The sequence below is a fragment of the Tauraco erythrolophus genome, chromosome 10 (genome assembly GCF_009769465.1).
Source record: "Tauraco erythrolophus isolate bTauEry1 chromosome 10, bTauEry1.pri, whole genome shotgun sequence".
Classification (NCBI taxonomy): Eukaryota; Metazoa; Chordata; class Aves; order Musophagiformes; family Musophagidae; genus Tauraco; species Tauraco erythrolophus.
In genome coordinates this window covers 4,040,122-4,060,953 of record NC_141474.1, presented here as the reverse complement: position 1 = coordinate 4,060,953, position 20,832 = coordinate 4,040,122, and the positions used below count along the sequence as shown (strand labels likewise).

General features: G+C 40.7%; 2 protein-coding genes across 14 annotated transcripts in view; one reads left to right on the top strand and one right to left on the bottom strand.

Moving 5' to 3' along the window:
* RABGAP1L (RAB GTPase activating protein 1 like) overlaps positions 1-4,077 on the bottom strand; it is a 262,481-nt gene extending 258,404 nt beyond the window's left edge. For 9 of the 12 annotated variants that reach the window (XM_086617889.1, XM_086617904.1, XM_086617893.1 and 6 more), the window contains exon 1: positions 1,804-4,077. The gene's annotated coding sequence lies outside the window, so the exon portion shown is untranslated. The remainder of the gene's footprint in view (positions 1-1,803) is intronic. The other 3 variants (XM_086617894.1, XM_086617890.1, XM_086617898.1) reach the window with 3 other exon arrangements.
* A 269-nt stretch (positions 4,078-4,346) lies between these two features.
* RC3H1 (ring finger and CCCH-type domains 1) overlaps positions 4,347-20,832 on the top strand; it is a 65,634-nt gene continuing 49,148 nt past the window's right edge. The window contains exon 1 of one of the 2 annotated variants that reach the window (XM_086617817.1): positions 4,347-4,373. The gene's annotated coding sequence lies outside the window, so the exon portion shown is untranslated. Of the gene's footprint in view, positions 4,374-15,526; positions 15,549-20,832 lie in introns of those variants that run through there. The other variant, XM_086617818.1, reaches the window with a different exon arrangement.

Below are 20,832 nucleotides of genomic sequence, written 5' to 3'. Positions count from 1 at the left end.
TTTCTGCAGTGATTAAGTTGGGTGGATACGCTTCAGTCTTCTGCTTTCATCAGAGGAATTTTACAGAAGTGCAGGAATTCTAGGTTTTGTAAACATGATGGTCATGCACACAAAAGTGCTAAAAGTTTTCTGTTATCTTTTGCTTTATATGATATATGCAAGAATCGTGTCTGTGTGAAATAATGAGGGCTTCTTTTTACATGCTTGCAGCCAACTGGAAAAATATTTAATTCTTGCCTTTCATTCTGATATCACAGGTTTCAAAATGAGAAATTTTCCATTATTATCAGCTTTACAGGTCATGAAGGTAACTAAAATAGCAAACTGAAACATTGCCAACGCATTTTTTTAAAAAAAAAATCTTTTTATGAAGACAGCTATTCTGTTACCACACTTTTATATGGAAAGAGTAATATAAAAATTGAATCATGAAATGGCACTATTTGACAGTTACACTGGTGTTTCACCTATTTCTCTCAGTAATATAGGCTAATATGGAGATTCATTTCTAGCATATAATCTGAAGAAAATTACTAGAGCAGCCACAAACCTAAAATCCAAGAACTAAGCCTACACATTATCCCCTTTTGGAAGGAAAAAAAAAAAAAAGAAGGAACAGAAAATTGAGACAGTATGGTGTAGAGTCAAAACTAATTCCTGTGAGTTTTTAAGAACATAAAAGAAAGAACAATGTAAACAAGTGGGGATAAATTACAGCAGATTTAATAACAAGATGAAATGAGATAAGGAAACAGTAATCCTAAAAGCAACTACTGGTTTGTGTTTCATATGCTAAAGGAGTGTGTCATGCAGGAAGACAGGCTGCACAACTGAAGAAAGCAGACATTAAAAATAATCTAGGTATCTAGTGGGATTAGTTCCCAAAGAGAGAGCAAGCTTTTCTACAAATTTCTGAACTTTAAAAATCCAGAATAAAGAATAATAACTAGAAAAGTGTTACTCTGATGAAGGTTTAAAATGGGTTTTGGGATTTAGCATACTCATCCTTGCAATGTTACTTAATAAGAATCATAGGTCACTTCAGATCCCACTTCTTTAAATTTAAATAAAGCAGTACTGTGGTAAACTATCTTGTAATACTGGAAGCTGTTGTTAGCAAGTAAATACTGGCAATAGAATTTACTAAGCGGTAACAGAATTAAATGCTAAGGGAAAACATAAGCTACCTGAAAATGAAAACCTCTCCACAATATAGGAACTGTATACAAGAACCAAGTATAGGAAGTGGTAGAAGTCTCCAGACAGGAGTATTAAAAACCAGGCTCAACAAAAGAGAGAAGAGCCTTGAGAAGAGAAGTCTCCGGGGTGATCTTATAGCAGCTCTCCAGTACCTAAAGGGGGCCTACAGGAAAGCTGGAGAGGGACTTTATACAAGGGCATGTAGTGATAGGACAAGGGGAAATGGATTTAAACTGAAAAAGGGCAGATTTAGGTTAGATATAAGACAGAAATTCTTTACATTGAGGGTGGTGAGGTACTGGAACAGGTTGCCCAGAGAAGTTGTGGATGCCCCATGCCTGGAGGTGTTCAAGGCCAGGTTGGATGAGGCTTTGAGCAACCTGGTCTAGTGAAGGATTTTCCCTGCCCATGGCAGGGGGGTTGGAACTAGATCATCTTTGAGGTCCCTTCCAACCCAAACCATTCTATGATTCTAAAACACCAGAATGATGTACTGTGTACAATCACCTGCTGTAAATGAGGAAGTAAGAGCAATGTCCTCAGGATGTCCTTGACCATTTCTCCTTTCTGTGACTTTAAACAAAGGTTGCAGAGAACACCTACCATTTTAGTTCCTGGTGCTGTCTTCTGCATCTGAACGGGATACTAGTAACTTCAATAAGGTTCACATTTCTGGTGTAATATTTAGGAGAGGAGTCTACAAAATATGGCAATTGCTGATTGAAAATTTTCTGTGGTATGAAGAGTTTTAAATTAGAATAATAGGATGAAGACGATCCATTAAATTGAACTAGAGTAACATGCAGAGATCCTACTCAGTCCTTCATTTCTAAGGGGGAGGACTAATTAGGGAAGAGTATAATGATTCAGATTTCATTTTTTTTAACAAACTATTCTGCAATTTGCCAATTGGTTATACGAAAGACTGTGCTTCAGGACAAAGACTCTCACATAATTCATACAGTCATTAAGAACAAGTGGTATTAATATTTCATGGGGCCGTTGTAAGTAGTATTACAACGCCAATATAATGATAAAAATGTAATAATGTACTAATCTGTGATCATCACTGACTTCCAACCTGGTTAACTATGATATTCCTGATTAAATCATTCATTCAGGTATTTTATTGTGTAATGATGGTACTAAGGACTCTGATGCTCACAAACATTGATTGGTTTAGCTTTCTGTTTGTAGACTTCCAAATCTTTCCTGTTAATCTCCCTGAAATAATAAAACCGTCATAATGCTTAAGATTCACAACTCCATGTTAAACTTCCCAATTCACACTTCTCTTGTAACCCCTAGTAAGCTACATGTCGTCTTTGTAAAGATCTTAGCCTCCTGTGTTCATAATATCCCAAATGCCTGTGAATATGGCATGAAAACCTTTTTTTCAGAAATTCATTTAATAGCTGTTCTTGTTTTATTCAAGCACTAATCCTTGACAAGCATTAAGCTTAATTGTTTTGGTAGCTAAAACTAAATAATAGAGACAATTTCTTTAGTAAAACTGAGAGAAATAACACATTTACTTATCATCACATTTCTTGTAAAGTTAACATGAAAATCTATCTGCAATCAACACAAGAGTCAGAAACAGGAACTGAAGATTAAACTCTCTCTATGTAGACCTTCCCTTACGTCCACGAGCTCAGCTCTTGTTATTTGTTCTCATGTTTCTGCCTGCATGTCAGGACCCTGCTTCCTTTTGCAGGTTGCTGTCTCAAGCCTCTGGCTCTGGGCCTGGGTACTTCTGACCTGACATTGCACTGTTTTAATGATATCTCAAGGTCATGCAGTCCTCCACAGTTCAGATGTTGAACTAATAACTCATGTTCCTTACAATGTTATGAAGTGTTTGCAGGTGCAGTGCTTCCATATGCAGCATCCTGCACAGTGACCTTACACCAGCACTGAGCCTGCAGAGCCTCCAGCTGGGCACAGCCCTGATAAAATATCTGGGCAATAAGGTGGGACCACCAAATCCCATTTTTATTGTTAAATTTGAAAATAAGCTTGGACAAATTCCTTGGTGTCTTACACCACTGTTCACATTCTCATAAAATACCTATCACTTTGATGCTACCTTGAAACACCCTGACATTTAATTATTACCTCTAAAAGCACTATTAAACTATCAGTACATGCTAGTTACAGCGAGTCATCATCAATACTTACAAGGCATTTTATAACTTCATTTTTAAATTTCTTCTGTAGCCCAGCTATCATTCAGAGAGCGTGACACAGGAAGGCTTGGCGGGGCCCCAATACACCTTACCTGTGGGACTGGTTGAGGCCGAGGATGAATTAAACGTGTCCTGCAGCAAGAAAGCTACAGGAGACCTTCTCCACCAGCAGGCCCAGCTCTGCACCTTCCCGTGGGCCTGGAGAGCGAAGCAACAGCCTTTACCCTGCACGGCTACCTCAGTAGCGGCAGCATTCATTAGTGTTTTTCCCCTCCGAGTAAGAAAACAAACCAACTCCCAAGCTCTGAGGTTTGATGGCGTAAGGGACTCACAGTAAAGAAGAGAAGAACCGCACTGTACTCTATTCTGAAGAGAGAGCTCTCGCTCCCCTCCGCTGTGGGCGCTGAGGGAGACAAAATGGCGGGCTGGGGGCTTGGAGAGGCTCTCAACGCACAGACACTTCCCCAAGCTACATTTAGCGGGTTAAGAGCCACGACCTCGACTCCACAGCCTCGCTGCGCCTGCCATGATCACTGGCGACAAGAAAACAAGACGAAAAAGGGAAGAAACCCACGCAGAAAGCGAGACAGGGCAGCAGACAGCGCACACACCGCCTCCGGCAGGCACTCACAACACCCTCCATCGTGCCGGGGGACAGCACCCCCGCCCGGCAACACCGTCCCTCACAACACCGAACCCTCCCGGCGCTCCGGGCCGTGACTCGGCTTTTTCTCCCGGTCCGGTCCCGCCCCGTCCCGCCTGCCCGGGGAGGCGGGCGCAGGAAGGGGCGGGCGGCAGGGGCGAAGGGAGGCAGCAGATGCACAAGATGGCCGCTGCTGCAGCGGCGGCGGCGGAGGGGTGGCGGGCAGCGGCGGCGCGGGGGGCCCGGGGCCTGCGGGTGCTGGAGGAGCAGGGCGCTGCGGCCGCCCCCGTGTGCCGCAGCTGAGGGGGGTGGTGGCCGCTGCGAGGAGCGTGGCCCGTGTGGTGAGTGCGCTGTCTCTTCGGCTCCCCGCTGCTGAGCTCGGCCGCGGGGAGCCGGCGGTGCGGGGAACAATGGGGCTGGTCTCGGGAGCGCTGGCGGGAGGGCTCCGCTCGCCTTCCCGGGGAAGGGAGGCGGAGGGGTGGGCGCCGCGCGTCTCTGCGGGGCCTGTGGTGCTGCCTGCCCCGCTAGGCCTCGCTCGATTTCCGAGCGCCCCGGGCAGGCTGGGAGGGAGGGAGCGAAGGAGCTGCGGAGGCCGTCGTCCCCGGTGCGGCGGAGGGGGCATCGCCTCAGGCTACGGCGGAGAAGGGACAGGCGGCTTTTGTGCGTGGCCGTCGCCTGCTGTTGTTTTTCCAGGGGCTCTGCGTGCCTGGGAAGAAGAGAGAGCTCATCTCCGTGCCGCACTCGGCACGGTTAAACGAACAATGTCCGTGCGGAAGAGCCCCCCCTCTTCCCGCGGTCGGTGTGAGGGGGCACCCCCTTCCCGCCCCCTCCCGGTTTGTCGCTCTTTTGTCTGTGGCGACTGAGGGAACAGCGAGGTGGCCGCCGGCCTCCCTCTGCGTGGGGGGAAACCGTGATAAAACCAGATAGAAACTCCGCTCGCTTTCACTAGTTCTGCACCCCGGCGTTGTTTTAGCTGTTTGATTAACAGGGAGAGGGTGCGTAAGGGGTTTGTTTTTTATTATTTTTGCCGGAATGCGGTGTTGGTGGAGCTGCGTTTTAATGTGCTTTAGTGGTTGGGAACGTCCTGGTGTCAGTTTTTGTCCTCAAAAGCCATAGTGAGGCCTGTGCCGTTTTAAAACAGGAAACTGATGCGGTTTTTTTTTTCCCCTAGGAACTGGGAATATTTAGTTTTCTCCACATGCATGTTGCCTTTTTCCTCAGAGTAGCTCTTTTTATTTAAATCAAGTATGAGTGAAGAATCTTCTGTCCCTCCGGTAGTAGCTACTGTTTTCTGTGTGGTTTTACTATATTGAAAACGACCGAAGTGAAGGAAAAAAAAAAATAATTAAAAATTTGCAAAAATTATTAAAACGTCCAAGGTAACCTGGACTGTTGTGGAGCTGCTTTAATCATTGTAACTAGTTTAGCAACGCTGTCTTCTAATGACTCTCCTTGCAAGGAAAGCACAGTTGTTAAATTCAGCATTTATACTCTCTTCGCCTCATATAGCTATAAACTTGCTAGATAACGTGGCAATACTCTGAAACAGAAATTAACATGTTCCTAAACTTACCTTTTTTACCTCCTTCAGGCTTGTAACAATGTGGAGGGCGTTAGTTCTAATCAACTATAGATGTCTGTATTTCTGCGTTTGAAGTCGATGAAAATAATAAGAGACTTCATAGTTGTATAAATAACCCAGCGTTCCTGGGAGGAGGAGTGTGTACCTTATTGATGGTTTCTAGGCTTCACCACTAGCACCGTGGCTTTCTTTAGTCCATTAATACACAGTGTTGATATGAAATTATAGTTTTCACTGACATAAATAGAAGCTGATGTTATCAGGCACCTTTTCTTTTCCCCGAAATAGCTTATTTACCTTCCTGTCCTATAAAAGGTTCTGTCAAAGCAGACAGCTTGACAGGCTGCTTTGAGGGAAATTTGGAAACGCAGTCTGTTTTGACAACCAGAAACTTGAGTGGTGCGCTTGTCAATCACTTTTTGAGCAGCAGTAACCTTCATGGAGATGAGTGGGAAGTTACTTGTAGGTTTTCTGGTGGTTTGGTTTTCTTGTCAGCTTTGTGTCCAAACTAGCTTTGTTTTAAAGCCAAATATTTTAGAAATTTACGATGAGTTTATGGTATGCTGATAATGATTTTAAAAACTAATGTTCCAATGAACAGATGAATGTCAGAATCCAGAAATCACATACATGACTATGTCAGAGTTTAATTTACAAGCGTCTTAGGACATGTACACTGTTATATAAAGTGGTCATGCTAAAGCAGATGATCAGAAATTAACAAGATTGCTTTCGGAAACTTCTGCCATGTTGCCAGTGATTCGCCAGCAAGCTGGGTGGAAACCATTACCAATCTTGTTGAACTAAACGTTGCAGAAGCTGAGATTGGGTGGTCGTGTATATTGACATAATGACTTAATTTCTTTATATGTGGCTCGTAAGTCTTGAGTGATGCTGATGGTGATCACCTCTGATGATGATGATGGCAAAGACTGATATCCCGTTTTATTTAGGGTCTCTATGGCATAACTAACCAGTGCTGTAAAAGGGTGTTTCATGATACTTAGAGAGTTGACCTTTCCCATTCTGTAGTAGGTAATAATATGAAAGGTAATTACCTTTTTTTTTCATTCCACCCAAGAAATCATGTTATTTACATGCTGAATAGCTGGAAAAAATGTTTTGCCTATTTGAAAGAACTTGTGGAATTGTATCTTCAATCATAGTATGAAGTATAAGGCTGAACTAGAAGAAAAGAACTTGCCTGCATTTAGGATCCCAAACATCCCGAGCATCTCAAAATAGTTATGCAGCAGTCACTATAAGTACCTTTTAAGCAGATGACCTTTTATAAAGCTTTTTAATCTTTTGCAAAGCCTGCTCATTGTTGGTTTTTGTTTTTTTTTTTTTCCCCAGTGAATTCACTGAATCATTTTACAGATGAAATTCCTTGTGGTTTTGAAGTTCTTCTTCCCGCACTCGGTAAATCGGGTGGTTGTTTGTGGGAGCATCCCAAGTAATATTGGCTTTTGGGCCCCCCCAAAAAAATCTGACTCAAAGTATGTGAGAGAGAAACCATAGGGGATTTTATAGTTTGAGGTTAATGCCTTGAGCTGCACTTGGTAATGAATATGAAACCGTTATCATTCAGGAATAAAGATATAATATTCTTCCATTGTGTAAGATCATTATATAAACATCCCGCACCAGCTGAAATTTCAGTGTAACCTTCACGATTCTGTGCAGGCTATATTACAGTAATGCAGTCTGAAGTCTAGGGACTCATGATAACTGAGAAAGAAAACCACAGATATTTACTTACGTTGTGTTGCTTTCCTTTCTGCACAGAGATATTCCACAGTGCATACAGAGTTAGGTGCAGTTCCCATCACTTAGTTTGACCGCTTGTTTTTCTCAAGAAGTGTGTCTCTTGATGGTTATCATTTGCATCGGTTTCATTTTCTTGGTTACCAGCATGGTAAAAGTTGAAGTGTGGTTAGATTTCAAAGGACTAACTGATTTCTAGTGAGTTTTTTCTTTATTTGTGGAAATGCGTAATGGGCAAGAAGGAGCAGAAGCCCTGTCAGCTTACTGTAAATGCATTTTTCTAATATAAAAAGACTCTCTGGTTAGAGTGCTTGAGGAAATAGCTTTCTTGTTGCTACTGTGCAGTGACGTGTGCTACCAGCTGGAGAAGGAAGGGACTTTTGTGGTAGAAATAGCAAGATTTCTAAATCATTTGTTGCAAACTTATGTTGTCAGAAGCGGTACTGGTTGTGCACTATTCTGTGTTGGAATTTGTAGAGGAATGTGTTTCGTGCAAGTGTGACGAGTGTCCTCCTGCCCCCTCTCTGAGATTTCTTGCTAATACAGTGAGAAGGAAAGTAGCTACATGAGGTCTAGGGCAACTTTTGGCAGGTAGAGATGACTTATGTATAACAGAAACATAGTGCAGAAATTCTATGCAGACTTTCAGTAGTTCACAGTAAGACTGGCAGAACATCCGCGAGTAGGTAATACTGGTACCTTTGAAAAGGTAGCTCTTGGCTCTGGCTCAAGCTTGAAGTTGGTGTGAGTGAGACACCGTTGCATTATGCGGATGAAAAATGTAATTTTTTCTAATTAGCAGCATTTCCTGCCTGAGCACCAGCCATTAACATTTGGAAAATCTAAATACTTTAACATTAATTCACATAGAAAAAGGACCTGGACATCCTTTGCAGGCTTTTACGTGAAAGCTTCTACTGAGCATGCAGGGTTTTTTCAAAAGAAAAAAAAAAAGTAAAAGGGGGAAGGAAAAGAAAAAGATCTCAGGAAGCATAAGGGCCACATGTAGAATAACACAGAAAATCTCTGTCGCTTGACTGTGTGCCTTTACCTATTTTGTACAAAGTTAACTACGCTGTTAAAAAAGAGGAATTGTCAGAAACATGGAGAAAAACTTTCATACGAGAGATGGTTGGGAGGAGGAGAGAGGAGGTAAGGGAAGAGCACTGTTTTGACAGGCAAAAGAATTGAGTTTTTCCCATTTTGCAAGATAAGAAGCGGAGGACGTGCAGTTAAACTGAAAAGCAGTGCCAGTGTGGATGAAGGCAGGAACAGATCTTTCGTTTGCTTCACATGGATTGTGGCCGAGGTTGCTATGTAATTTGAGCCAAAGAACAGTGTGTTTGTCAGACAGGGAATACTGTGGTGAGTCTGGAGTTGGGCGTTAGGAAAGCTGGAGGGTTTATTGACAGTTATGTATCCCAGCCTTGAAGTCACTAAAATAGCCGTAAGTGACATGTTATTGCAGATCCCTCTCACTACCGGTTTCTTGAAAAAAGTCCTGCAAAATCACTTTTTTTAATCCTTCACAAAAAGGGTTGTTTCTCAATCACACAAATGTTTGGAATGGGGGGGGAGAAGTGCGTCTTATCTTAACCTGAGACTTCTGTAGTAGGACTGTGCTTCAGCTGCAAAACTACTGAAGAAACAAAGCACGTGCTAATGTGGGAGAATCTAGACTCTTGCAGAAGGTTCCTGATTTCTTTCGATTTGTTTTTTGTTTTAACAAGGAAAGTCTGGTTTGTCTCATCCTTCCACTACACCAGTTTAATAAGTATTTTTAAAATAATTAATTAACTACTGTTTAAAACCGGGTTGCTAATCTTAACATAAAATCTGGGCATTCCAAGTGTCATTATTTTTCAGGATGCTTCCGTGTCTATCAGACCCTGTCAGGATAAGCTTTGAAGATTGAGGTGTGGTTGGTTTTAAACCTGTTGTTCGTAATAAAATTCTGGTTGGTCGGCTGATGGAGCAGTAGTGCTGGCAGCTTGGTTCTAAAGGTCTCCTCAGAACTTCCTGCTGAAATCTTTTCTAGCAATGTACTTCAGTTAAATGGTGAGCAAGTTGGAAGGTTTTTCAAATAAAACTTTTTAATTTCCCTACGGTTTTGAAAGGAGACTGCTACTTGAGTAGCAGGAGTCTTGTCTCTTTATTGTGCGTTGAAGGTCTTCAGGGACCTGCAAGCTAATTATTTTTGACAAATTGTAGCAGGCACTGTTAGTCCCCAAATTCAAAAGCTGTCTTTTGGGCAAAAGGAGTGAGGTTCAGTGAAGGTGTTACAGAGTGAATGAATTGAAATCCATGCTGAGGGGGGTGGTTTTAATTACTTGCTTATTAATAAACCAACTTCTGTGGAACACTCCCAGTGTTCAGTAGCACTTAACTTTCTCTGTGCTTTGCTTTCAGAGTAAATATTGTTCGTACGGACTTAGCACTCTTCTTTTTGTAACAGTTGTACTTGAATGAGTATCTCTTCCATGTTTTACTACAGTGACTACGTAATATAAATGCCCTTCAAAAGTAAGTGAAATAAAACTTACTGTTTGCTTACTTTTCTTCTAAGTCACATTCTTTAAGATTGTTCTCTCCCCACACCTCTCTTTCCTTTTGTTATCAGGTTAGAATGGAAATCCTTCAGTTGCTATTTGATGTCAAGAACTATACAAATAAATGAAAGCGTTAAGACTTCCTTATCCAGTGTTTGTATCTGGTGAATCAGGTACTCACGGTATGGCAAAACTAAAGTGTTTTGTGCCCTTTGTTGTTTTTTTTTTTAATGCTATGCCAAGATGCAACAACCAAAGGAGAGACCTTGAAATTAATGGCCACTAAATTTGAAAGAAATAGTAGAAAGTGAATTCAATTAGCTTACATGGTGTTCTGAAATTGTGGCATGCTGCATAAACATTATTTTATGACCATTAATAATTCTGACAGTTATGCAGGCCTAATGATAATTAAATCTTATGTTTCTGAGTGTGAGCTGTTCTCTGGGAGGCTCGGTAGAAAATTTTCCCCTGCCTTTCCAAGTGAATGATGTGCTAATGAGATCTTGAATAATCTGCTCATGCTCATGAGTCCAGTGAAGCAATCGTCTCTGTTCATGATGTTTCACAATTTAAAAGTCCTATTTCAGTTCATTTTGCAAAAATCAAACCTGGTTTTTATGGCACAATGAAGTGCTCCGAGTAGTTTGAGGAGACAGGAAACAGCAAAATGCTGTCCTGCTTGAGACGGGAGGTACGGAAGACAGAGTAGGAGTGTATGCATACTGGGAAGCAAGTCTCAGCCTCCCCTCTCTGTAAAGGAAAAATCTTCCCAGTGATTTTTCTAGCTTGATTAGATTGATATCTTTTGAGCTCTTCTAGGCCAATTAAGAATTCTGTTTTCTGTGACATTTGGGCAGTCGTCTTTAAACATGTCTGAGGAGCTCAGGTGTTTACATGTAATTACCAAATTGACAAAGTACCGCATTGCAAACAGCAAAACCAATTAATCAAATTCAAAAGATCTTGATGAACAGTTGTTTATTATAATACTGAAATTGTCATTACTCACCTGCATTGTAACTAATGGTTGTACGAGCAGACATTAAAATTTAAAACTTTTGGAAGCTGGAAAACGACTAGCTCTTATTTAGCAGCTCCAGAAGGGCAGTAATTCTTAGGCTCACTTGCTTTGTAAAGAGAATGTGGATTTTGTTTCAAAGATAGACTAGAACAAGGCAAAGTCTCACGAATTACTGAAGGAATTACAAAGAAAATACTACTCTCCCATGTATCTTTCCAGACTTGAAATGACTTTTCTGTAAGAAGTTGTTATTTCTTTGCTTGCTAAAACGCTCTGTGTTCTTGTAGGATTTTTTTCGTGGATCCATGGGCATCTTCGCCTCTCCTGTTCTCTTTAATGATCTTTCATTCTTTGGTATTAGCTGCTTTCCTTCTAAGTGAATGTGTTATTTTTTTTAAATTTAACTTTGCTCTGAGCCAGTATTCAGTTCAGCTAGCTAATGCAGGTAACAGAGATGGCATATTGCCTATTAATTTTGTTGCTTAGACAATTCAGACTCGCAGGATGGGCTGTTTGGATAACGGAGCAACCATGGGACTCTTTGTTCTTGGACTTTACTGGAGACTATCAAAATGTCACTGCTTCCTCTGGAGCTGTTGAAGTTAAGACACCATTGTTCATGGTGCACTCCCTTGTGACTACTTTGGCTGTTGCTGTAAATTTGAAAGGAGAAAGATAAAAATAAGTTAGACCAAACTGGCTTGATGGAATGGACTGAGTAAGTCAAACCAGAGGCTACGACTCAAGCTGTCCTTCCTGTTCATGAGTCATTCTCCTGTTTAACTGAGAGAAAAGGCCTCCTGTAGAATTAATTAAAAGAGAGGTCTTAGTAGTGCTGCAAAAAACTTTAGTTAAAATGGCGAATTTTAATTTTAGTCTTCCTTGTTTAAGCAGGCTTTAAGGATGGAAGCCTGGATGGTGTAACTTCTTTGTAGGTGATTTGTACAAGTGCAAAGAAAACGTTATTCAGTGAAGTGAGCATTAGTTGAACTTGGGTTGCTTGGAATAGTCCAAGCTATTTCAGATGTGACTGTTTTGTTGCCGGCTGTTGCTGGATTCTACTGAAAAGGTGTGAGCTGTCAGGGTTGTCTTCTGGACTTGCTGTTACTTGTGTGCATTGTTAGCCTCTTGTGTTTACGTTCTGTATTAAATCGGGTTGTGACTGCTATCTGAAGACATTGCTTCTGTGATACCTTTTTTTATGCTGTTTCTCTACTGTGCTGTACTTTAAACAGAGCCTTTTCCTGATTTGAAGGTGACTTACTTCATTGTTCCTCTGTTTTCTGAATAATCTATTCCATTTGTCAAGCTTAAAGGTGTATTTGTGTTAAGGATGTTCAGGGAGATGAATAATTTGGCTTGCATTGATAATTGTGATATAGTGCACAGTTAACATGCTCAAAGTAAGGGCTGACCATGTGTTTGGAAACCCTGTTGCAGCTAAAGTGTTAACAGTAAGGAATGTGTATCAGCGAATATAAAAAGAGCACTGTCCTTGAGATAAGAAGGTAGGTTGAAACTATGAAAAACACACTGTCCCTGGGAAAAACAAGAAGGATGAAACTATGAAAAACAAGATTCTGAGCAAAACATACTAACTGCAAAAATAGTAAAATATTGTAACAAACGTAGAAATCTCTATCCAATCACAGTGTGTATCATACTCGTGCTTGTCGCGTGAACAGTAGTGCTAGACCAATTAACTTGCTAAGTACAGCGCGTGAAAGCGTGCACAGAACCGAGCTATGCTATAAAAAGAGCAGTGTCACAGAATAAAGCTGAAGCCTTTTTACTCATCATATTGATGCGTCTTGCTTCCCCGTCTTCGGCCGCGACAAAACCCTCTCTGCTTTTTCGTAGAAGAGGCTGCCTATCACTAGTAGTAGGTGATTGGAGGTATCAGGAGTAACCTTGCTCTGACTTGTGTCAGAATGCATTGGGAAACGTAGCTTTTCAGTTTTCTCTTCAGTGATGCTGCTTAGCACTTTGCTGGTGGCTTGGGACACAGAAATAAAAGGTCTGTTGGAGTGTAGGATACTTCTCGTTTTTATTATCAAAATCAAGTGAAAGGCTGTGGACAAAGGTCCCCTAAACACTATGAGAAAACAAAAAGGCCTTGCCCAGTTGGTACTTTCCAGGCTAAGGACCTGTATTGTGATAAGTCACCTTTGATGACTGCTTGGATTTTGAGTAGCATTTCTCTTTCAGCCTTCTGCTTTGAGGGCTGCAAGTAAAGAAGGCAGACTTCTGGTTGGAGCGAGAGAGATCTGGTAGCAGGGACTTAACAGCTTTGCAAAGCGAAATAAATTCCATAGGTTATACTTGTACTAAAATTATCCTTTTTCTCTAATTATTACGAGAGTTAAAAAGACTTATCTTCTCATCAAACACTAATTTTGGCAGAATACGTTCAGGGAGGGAGGGAACATTTGGCAAAATTTTGATCTCTCCTTAATGTGTGATGTTCTGTCTCATTTCTGTAGCATTTGTGAAAAGGTAGGAATAAAAATAGGACTAATAAGATGACATAAAAACTGACAAGTTACTTTCAGGCTTTTTTGAGCTTTTATTCCTATACCAGATGTATCAGAAATTAATCAGTTGGGTTATTCTACATCAAGCATGGAAGTCTCTGCACTGTAGTTGATAGAACTGAAGTATTTCCCCGCAGTTTTCTGATGTTTCACATGGCTTCAGCAAGCAGAGACATCTGTAGTTAGCTTTTCTGGTCACTCCTTTCTCAGTGGAACTTCTCAGTCAAATGCTTCCAACAGCAGACAAGGGCTGGGTGGGGACGTCTCTGGGTGTGTTTCTGAGGAGGAATTATATGATGGCAGCCATTTTTATGTGGGTTTTCAGCTTCGCTAGACCAGTTTAGACTAGAACAACTTGAGCTTTGTCAAGCGGAAGCTTGGGCATGATGTAGATGGTTTCAGGATGTACCAGGAAGACAGACATCCGCAGAAATACTTAGTATCTGTAAAGGTAAATCATACATGGGTATTTGAGGACGTGATGGTGTGGCTGTCACATTAGGCACTGCACCGTGAGAACAGGGCGTGGCGTCATTATTACTCACTAGTTATTAATATGATCACAGGCTTATTTTCATTTGTGTAAAATCTGAAGGGGGGGGGGGGGGGGGGGGGGGGAACATTCCACCATATCTTCGGGTGAGTAATACATGAATTCACCTGGTAAATAAAAACGTTAGTTGTCTTTCCCCCCACCTCCTTCCCCAGGATAGGGGAAAATGAAGCCTTAGCCCTTATCATTTGCCAGTTCATGTGACAGCAGTAGGGAGCCTTCAGGAAGGGGAAGTGAGTGACAGCAGTCCTTTCCTTCAAGCACGTCTGATAACTTCTGAAAGTACATTAATGAATTAGGTGCAGCTTTTGAGAAGTGGGAATGGAATCAGTCATGTTGATGTGACAAGCTGGTGTGTGAGTTGTCATTACAGGATGAAAATTGACAGTAAGCCTGTGAAAATCCAGTGGCTACAGTATGCTAATAAATACACTTAAATACTTTGTTGCTGTTAGGTTTTGTATATTAAAGAAAATAATTCCCAGTGCAATCATGAGGGCTTCAGTAGTGCTATTGCAGGTGGCTTTGGCTTGCAGATTTTGCGAATTTTCTTTTTTGTCTTGTTTGTCGTTCAGTTTTAGCTTACTGTCATGGCTTTTATTCCCAAAACAGTGAGTGGCTAAATACAGGAACGTGTAAAGGGATGTTGGCTGCATGGGCAGTAAAGTGGTTTCAGTGTCCAGTTTTCCCTTCCTATGCCTTATATATTTAGATACTTGCTGTTTAGTTAGGGGCTTACGCAGTGCGAGACGGAGGGCATGTAAATGATCAAGTCAGGCAATATGGCCTGTACAAGGCTTACCTGTCACCAGATCACCTGGCTTGATCTGCAGCAGTAGAGGGGTGAGTGGCAGCCGAGTGCATCCCTTCTATTTTAGGATTCTAAAAGATGGAAATTTAAAAAATAGAGAGAAGTACCTCTCTGTGTAGCCCATGCGTGCGGTAACTACAATATTTATCCCATTTACTCTCGAGATACTGAATGAGGTGATATTGCAGTCAGGGCATGTGAAGACTCAACCACTTGAAGTCTCAGGGCAGTCGGTGATGGTGTGCCTGTTAAAAGCTGTTGGCGGGCTGTGACTGCTTCAAAGATGAGATGGTTGATGGTAGGTAAAGCAGCCGAGTGAAGTACAGAGATGCTTGACTGCAGCGCTGCTGCTGTTTTCTTTCGGAATATCTTCCAGGCCTTAGTTTCCCATGAGTGAGGTTTAATATTCTGTGAATAAGGTTCACTAACAGAAGTTTACTCTGCCTTTTAAAAAGGCAGGCTGGTTCAGCCTGCTATGGAGAACTATATACTTTTTACTGATAGAACTCTGGCAATAGTCTGTAAGATGGTGTCTTAGGTTTTTTTTTATTTTATTTTACATCATTCCAGTTGCTGATACTGCTGTAATTTAGTTGTAATATGTTTTCAGAGGTGAATACATCTTTTTAAGACTCTTTCAAGAATGAGAAAATTGTTCTTCATGGACTGCTCCACTTAGAGCAAGTTTCATGCAAAGTAAGTAGTAAGAGAACTTTCTTTGAAAAGACAAAATTACATCTCTAGCATAGAACTGTTTTTACAAGTCAAGAGCAGCCAAATTCATCAAGTTGGCAGTGGATTTTTAATAGCTAGCTTCTTGGGATTATTATATTTTGCCCTCTTGCTTGAATGATTTTCAAGTTTTGTAACTTTAAACTAGGGTTATCATTCAAAACCTCTTAAGAGGATGGTAAGATACTTTTTTTTTCCCCCCATTTGAGTTCAGGCTCCTGCCAAAAGTAAATACAACTTTCATCCAGGACCAATGGGATGTTGGAGGTTTGGATTTATTCTCCTATACGCAACTGTCTTGCATCGTTTGCTGTATTGAAAAAAAAAGAAAAAAAAAAAGACAGCAGCTTTCATTTTTGTGGTTAAACTCGGAGATGTTTGTTATTGGTTAAGAGTAGGTGTTTGATGGAAACCCTGAGACTAGAGCCTTTTGTTTCCACTCACTAAAACCACGAGTACTGTTTTTAATGATCTTGTAAAGCTGTAAAGAAAAGATGCTATTTTTATAAATCTGGAAGGTAAGTGAGACCAACACCAAAGCAGCAAAATATTTAAGGTTTTGGTTTTTTTTTTCCCCTTATAATTGAAGGTTACATGAAAAGTCTCATTCAAAGGAGTACCTTGCCTCAGGCTATTTCTGGCCTCTGGAACTGCTCTTTTTAGCAGGGCTACAAATTGAATCACCGGGTGTCAGTTGCATTTAAAGCAAATGAGGCTCAATTACATTCTGAGTCAGAAGTACCTGAATTAACCTGCTTTTCAGCAACAGTTGTGTGACCTCCCCTACTGATATTTAAAGACTTTAAGCCCGGTGTGAGTGGTAATTTAAGACTACTTAAGTGATGAGCAGGTTTGTCCGTGCTGAATAGTGTTTGTATTTTTACAACAAAACTATGATCAGAGGTGTGGGGGAAATCTTGAATAGCATGTTGACTAGCTATTTATTTTTTTTTTGTAATGAAACTATTACGACAGAGCTGAAACTCTCCAGGCTCGATGCCATTTCTGCAACAAGCTGCCTCTTAACCTTGGATGACTCCAGAGCTTTAGTGTAGACTAGGTTATGTTATTAAAACACGATTGCAGCCTGTGTCATGGAAACAAGCAGAAAAGTCATCTGTGAAACTTAGATTCTTTCTCTTAATATTCCTGCTGTTGCTAACAGTGAAGCTACTACAGGGCTAGCCAGAGAAGGATATCTGGTTTGGTTTGGTCCTTGTAAACTATTTTTGCGTCAGCTGTTGTAGCATTTACATGATTGCTTCTACGTTTCCAACTCTTGTTCTAGAAGCAATAAGAAAACTGGGAGTTAATGGACTGCTACAGCATTTTTTCATCTTCTTCAGATGGTACTTTACTCAGTGCTGTAACCATGATGAGCTGAAAGGATGGTTTGGACTGTATTTGCATGACTTGCGCTGTCAAGAAACATTGTTTAAATCTAGCTGCGAAGGGTTATTTTTGAAACGTGTAAAATTTTTAGGTGGATTTAGCATAAAGGAACAACTCCACAGGTTGTTATTGCTTAAGTTTGTTATTCCATTTCACTTACTCTCATCATGCCAAACTGTTAATCTAGTCATCCTCATTGTTAGGATTGCTTAATAGCATTTAAAGAGGAATTTAAAACTTAGCCAATACTTTAGAGATGGCTTCCTTTAATGAAGACATGCTTAAAAATCTGTGTTGCTCTGCTAGTGCCAAAATAAGCTGCTCATGAAACTACACCTAAAAGCTTGATGAACTTGTGCTGATGCTAAAAGAGACCATCTTGAAGTTTGTCTTCTGTGCTTCCCCCACTCTTTCCCTGTGTTTTCAGGACTGCTTGAATGTTTAACAGGTCTGGAAGAGCTGTTGGAGGCTGTTAGAAGCTAATATGGGAAGGAAAGGAATTTGATTTTGACAGACGTAGGTCCCTGGTGTAGACGACACGTGTCCGATCTAGAGCTGGCACGAGAGTACTGGGGAGAGGGCTGAAAATGAAAATCCCAAATAGGTAAAGTTTCGTTATTTGTCTTCACTGATGGCAGAATTAAATCGTAAGTCTGTGTCAGCCCTCACAAGGACAAGATGGTTAACCCATGTTAGTTTGTGGTAAGCAATGAAGGTTGTTGTCTGCTGTCTTAGTAGAGACAAGATTCCATTGCTGCAGTGTTATCTCTCATCTGGAGGATCACATTTGTAGGTAGTGGCTATCATTTGGTCTTTGTTTACAATTTGGGTGGTTTCACTCGTCTTTTAACAATTCTTTTTAGTTCTAGACAGGATGAGTGCAACTGAAGCTGTGATCTGGGAGAGAAATGGGGAAAAAAATAGATTATCTGCTATTGGCAGCTCCTCAGTTTGCCTACCTCCGCTTTCTGGAAGTGGTTGTTAGGACTGCAGTGTTGTGGTAAGCAGAACAGTGTTTTGACAACTGTTTTCAAATGTGCATCTTTTCAGTTTCTTACCAATGTAGAAATGATATCACATGGCTGTCTGAACAGGTCCTTGAAGTAGAGGAGCTGAATTCTTGCAGCTCATACAGTTGAATAATTCTGTCTCAAAGTCTTTGAGAGGAGGGTGTCACAGGGTATAGAATTACAATAAGGCTCGAGGTGAAGAAATTTCTTTGTCCTGCTATGGTGAAATGTATGTGCCAGCAAACTAGGTGCTCCTTTGCCTTTTGGAATAATATCACAGTAGTCTAGAGATAGTTTTGTGCACAACATATAATAAGAGAACCTTTCTTGTGATTATGTGTTTAAAATGAACTCATGAATTAAAAACCAGGCAGATAAGCAACTACATTAGTAGTTTTGTTTAAAAATTCTTTAGTTTTCACGACTGTTGGATGACTTTGTGCTTTTATTAAAAGCTCTTTCTGATGTTTAAGGGCAGTCTTCCAAAATAAATTGCTCTGAAGGTGAATGGAATAACTGAATATTTATTAGAGACTACTGTTACGTAAACAGTTATTAACATGAAGCTGTTCGACATCTGTTTTTAAAATGGAGGCAGCACCTACTAAGTGACAAGAAAAAACACTTCCAATCAAAGAAACCAAAAGGAGAGGGAGGTACTCACTCCATTAAAGAGGAAGGTCTGAGACGAAGTTTTCTAATGGACACTTAAAATATTTGTTTTCTGAATGTCTGTGAAATTCTACGTAAAATGGGATTTTACATTTACATTTTACTTTCAATGACTTATTGATATAGAAGTCTCTTTTCTGTGCTTGGCAGTAGCAGGTGTATTCACTTATTACTGCTTTTACAGTATATTTTAGCATTTCCTTACTATTGCACATAGAATTTTGGACATAGGAGGTTTGGGATTTTTTTTTTTTAAATCTACTAGGTACTTTGAAAACAAACAAAAACATTTTCTGGAGAGTGAACAGGGTAATGCGAAGTCGAACTTAAAGGGAAGGAGGTGGGGAGAAGCTTCAGACTGTGACTCGAATCTGGCCTTGCAAGTCTATCAAAGAAACATTTTCAGTAATGTTTTTGCAGTACACTACAAAAAAGCATGTGTGCACTCAAAAAGATCCAGCTTTGGCAATTTCTGGTTTTTGTTTTGTTTTTGAGTGTTTCTTTTATGAAAGTTTGCTGAGGTTGGGGGAATTATTAAAGATTGTCTTGTAGGTTGGAGACTAGGGAGCTTTTCTGGACAGTTTTTGGCCAGTGTCTCCAGCCAGACTTTAATTCTTCCCTTCTCTGTCTCATTGTTCCCCATCACAATGATGACGTTACTGTAGCTGTAGTGTCACTGACATCAAAGCAGAATTACAGCTGCTGAATCAAGTTGGAAGATAAGCTCTTGCTGGAGAGTAGGTGGCAAGCAGCACTTTCCAATTTTTTGTTAGGTTGTTTCTTTACACTTTCGTTGAATTGTGCTGGGTCTTAACTAAATGAATCATGTCTAATTATCTCAGTCTACAAAATGATAAAGGCATTGCAGTGGCAACAAGATCTTCCCCCCTTCCTTCACTAAATTTGCTTTTTGGCTACCGAACCTTATAGTAGTAGTCAGGTAACGAGATTATTCCTGCATGGAAAAGAATGATACAGGCCTTAGTGATTTTGATCTTTAATATGGTTTCTCATTAGCAGATGCCAGTCCTCGTAGTGCTATGATACTTTTGATACTTCTGATCACTAAAAGGTGTGTAGGGAAAAAAAAAGTTTTACTTCACCAGGTTAGGACTCCAAGATTCCTGTTCTTTCAGCTGTCGAAGTGTTCGCGGTCTCCATATCGCTACCCGCTTCTCATTACTTTCTCTTCTTGAAATTTACTGCTACGTAGGTTTTTATTTTAGCTGAACTGTTTGTGTGGCTGAGTTTTTGCCCTGCTTCAGTTAAAATGAGGTATTGGTTGTGTAACTGCCGTCCACCCACATTTCTGCCTGTGTTTATTAAAGACACAAGTTTAAAACCGCTAGCTTCAACCAGGGAGCAACTATGCAAACAGTTCATCTGGAATATCTTAGAAAGGGATGGGTAAGGAAGGGTACTGACTTCTCTAGGTGACACCAAGACGCAATGTATGTGTGTACCCTCAAATTTGAAGACTTTTACAAGCTTGTCCTGTTTGTCTTGACTACGCCTTTTTTCTTGGGTGCTGTGATGGCAAGCATTAGCAAATCTAAAAGTTGTTTTTTGAAAAACAAATAAACGACAAAACTTCTTTTGCAATACAGGCTCTGAAAAATGTCATGAGAGATTAGTCTTCCTGGACACTCATTTTAACCTGTTTATTCTGATGATAGGAAATTGTTCTTTCTTACTTCCCCAGTTACTAGGAAAAGGCCTCAGACTCCACAGTATCATAATTCTTTAGGGGCACATTAATTGCTTTATCGTTAGCTCTAGTTTTGTTCAAATTTGTGGTTGCTGCAGTACTTCTGGTTAGTTGGGTGTTCAGAAAGCAACTGTTCAAATGTGCATCTGCTTGTGGGAAAAGCAAATGATTTGCTTGCCTCCTTGAGAGCAGGACTGATAGCTGTTGAGTATTTGAACCAAAGTGTTTCTTCTGAAGACTGTGGTGGATATTTTAAGTGCCTTTTGCCTGTGTTCTGTTAACCTGTTTGATTCTTCCTTGATTTTTAATAATTGTGGTACAGTAGTCATTTGCATTGACAAATGCAAGAACTCTTAATTGGAAATGAAGGGAAAATGTTCTAGAAATGCTTGTCTGCTGCTAACTCCCTAGACTTAATCATCTGTGAACTTGGGAGTCCTTACAATGGGGAGAAAAATTTTCCTAG